The 3439-nt window shown below is 29.8% G+C and overlaps 1 pseudogene; it reads left to right on the top strand.

Annotated features, from left to right (window-relative positions):
• The first annotated feature begins 399 nt into the window (after positions 1–399).
• On the top strand, positions 400–518 carry LOC111737487 (annotated as a pseudogene).
• Positions 519–3439: the final 2921 nt, after the last annotated feature.

Below are 3439 nucleotides of genomic sequence, written 5' to 3'. Positions count from 1 at the left end.
TGTCAGTTAAAATACAATAGGAATGACATAGTATTTTTTAAAAATGAAGTTGGTACAGATAATGTTAGCTAAATTATTAAAAATAAGATAAGCCTGATTAATCTTCTACTTAAAATTTATATAAGTAGAAAATTATATTCAAGTTCCCACCAATTAAGATATGAATGTCATACTGAATAATCACCATATACCTTATATTAGTTTATTTTTTTTAAAACCTAAATTAAAAATTTTGGTCAATATAGTTGATGAATATATACAATACCATTTTAATAGAACTTTTTTTTTTTTATCTATTGACTAACGCTTAAAGAATTCTCCATCATATGTCAGAATTTGTATATTGTGTCACAACCAATGTGCAGTATAGAATTATCTTTAAATTAAAATAAGCATTCAGTCTATGGCCATGCTACCCTGATCAAGTCTGATCTTGTCTGATCTTGGAAGTTAAGCAGGATAAGGCATGGTTTGTACTTGGATGGGAGACCACCTAGGAAGACCAGGTGCTGTAGGTGTATAAAAAATAAAATAAAATACATAAGGTATTGTAAGTTGACAAGGTCCTTGCAATCTGTGAGGTCAACCAAGGTTTGTCTCACTTAAAAAAATAAATTAAAAAAAATAAAAAAATAAATAAAATAAACATTCTTCTAGAGTTTAAATTTTTCTAACTTAATGGGTACTAAAATGGCATTGTGTTAATATTAATTAGAGTAATAACAAAATTTTTATTGCAAAAATATTCTTATATCATTTTAGTGAGAAATTTATGAGTATGATGAAAGCAAATGTATATGCATATATTGAAAATATGAACAAATATGTAACCATATTAATTGCTATTTCTTTGTTGATATGTTTTTTAAAATTCTTTTTAAATTTTTTCTGTATATGATAGTCTAATGACTATGACATATTTGTTATCAGAGAAAAGTATAACTGTATAAATGTATTCTTTTTCTTATAAAAAATAAGAAAAAATAAGAGAGGAGAGGAGGGGAAAAGAGAGGAGGGAAGGAGAAAGGAAAAAGGAGAAGAGGATAAGGGAGGAGTTGTGTGATTATTTAACTGATTCTCCTATGTCCTTTCTTTGAGTTTTTGTGTAATTATTTTGAATGGTAGTAGATGCCCATCATTTTCTTTTTGTATTTTTTGATCTTTATGAATATATGATCAATAACAATACATAAACCCAGAGATGTCTAAAGTCATTTAAAAAAGACAGAATTTTGGCTCTTAAGTGTCATAATGCCATCTGGGTTCGAGGACACAATAAACCCAACAATTAGAACATTGTCATCATTGAGAGTAGTTCGTTGTTTTATATTATCTTTATCAACCCTTATGAGTCTTTCCTGGAGAGAATGATTTAAAATATCCTGCAGTTTGCTAGATCCAATGAATCAGAAAATCCAAGCCAGGGCCTAGAAATTCACATTTTTACAATCTCTCAGATATTTTGTTTTTATATTAAAGCTTGAGAATCTATGGTCTAGATTCCCTGATAGAGTTATACACAGAGTATTTAATAAAGGTGTACACATGGATGTACAGATAAGCATCTAGCTCAGGGATTCTACAGAATGCTAACCAAATGAAGTAACACTTGAAATGAGTTTTTAACAATTAATATGGACTAAGCACAAAGGAAAAGGTTTAAGTGTGTAAGAATTATAGACATAGTCTGAAAATATATAAAATATTTGGATAATGCAGTTAGTTTATTGTGACTAGGGGCATATTGGGAAGTGATGGGAGATGAGGTAAATCAAATCTTTAAGCTAAGTTCATGAAATGTTATGTCAAACTAAAGAGTACAAAATTAATACTAAATGCGAATTGTAGATGGTTTTAAAAGCAAAATGTCATAATGTAGTTTGTACTGTTTTCTTAGTTTATCTAATCTATTTGCCTCCTCTGTCCATCCACTCCTCCATTCACTCAGCTTTCCATTAACGTTAACTCCTCCCCTTATCAATCTGTGATTAACCTCACTCCAACACGCATATACTGAAGAACAATATGAGGTAAAGTTTGCAGTTGAGAACAAAAAGTACTGACATCTTTGAAGAATAAATTATGGATTTACTATTTTAGAAGAAAAGGAATTGACTTTTTTTGTGGGTTGTTCTATCAAAGAAACAAAACCACTGGGTATGTATTGAGGCAAACATTGTCTCTACTGTTGTAAAAGTATTCTCCATTAATAAAAATAAAAGATGTTAGTTAATAGCTGATTCCAAATATAGTAGAGGAGAGGGAAAACCATTTCTCTGATTTTCCTTTGATTAATCTTCAATGAGTATTAGCTTCTAATAAGTGTCTGATAGTGCCTTCTTTCTGTGCTATTCCTCCCTCTTGCTTTCTCTCAGTTTGTTATCCCTTTTCAAGAGGAGGAAAGAAGCAAGCTTTTACCTTAGGTCATTTTAAGATAGCCTTTAATGAATGATTGAAGAGTTCCAAGAACATTTGTAACACCACCGCAATCAGATAACGCAAGATTTATATATTACTCTGTGAAACAGTCAAAATGATGTATTACATGGATACTGTAATTGAGGGGCATAAATATAGAGTTCTGGGAATGGGTTTAATTTGATCACATAATTTTAAATGACGCACAATAATAATGTATTATGTTCAAATATAATTTGAATTATAAAAATTCCCATAGAAATGCCATATTAAGTGATCATGATTAAAATTACCTTAATAAACATCAAGTAAATTATTGTCAGGCCAATTTTTTTAAAGCATTCATAATTTATAAGTATTGCATAGAATATGTTGATAATTAATATATATTTTTTACTTTATTAAAACATTGAGTTTATTTTTGTCTCCCCATGCATATTTTTGTCTCCCCACCATTTCCATTTGTCTGATCACCACTGTTACTATGTCTTATCATAATATTCCATACATACTTAAAACCAAGCAAAGCGTAGGGTTCTATCTTTAAAAACTAAATAGGCATTTTGGACAACACATTCTTGGCAATGGAACCTGGACAATATTTATCAGACACAGTAGGGAAAGTTCTCACTCTGCATTATAAAAAGGACAGCCAGATATCAACTGTCACAGAAATGAAATAAGATGAAAATTTTTAACAAACTGTAATCTATTTTCTTAAAGAGACCTTTTTCCACTGCTTGAGATCTTGAAAATCCTCATGATCAGAAGCCTCATCGAGAAGCAATTCTTCACATAATTGATGAACTTGGCTTCCACTTTGGAAAGAAAACCACCTTTTTTTCTATATATGTTTGCATTTTTGCTTTATTTTTCAATATCTTCTACAGAAGTAGGTCCGTTCAGTGTTTTAGAGTTTTTTCCTGTTTTTTTTCCTGTTTTTTGAATCCTGTTTTTTGAATCAAGACCTTTTAATCTTAGTGTTGATTTTGAGTCTTTTCAATTCAGATTTGATTTTTGT

The sequence above is a fragment of the Pteropus vampyrus genome, unplaced genomic scaffold, assembly GCF_000151845.1.
Source record: "Pteropus vampyrus isolate Shadow unplaced genomic scaffold, Pvam_2.0 Scaffold27, whole genome shotgun sequence".
Taxonomy (NCBI): Eukaryota; Metazoa; Chordata; class Mammalia; order Chiroptera; family Pteropodidae; genus Pteropus; species Pteropus vampyrus.
The sequence above is the reverse complement of the archived record's forward strand: the minus strand, read 5'-3'. Positions and strand labels throughout refer to the sequence as shown.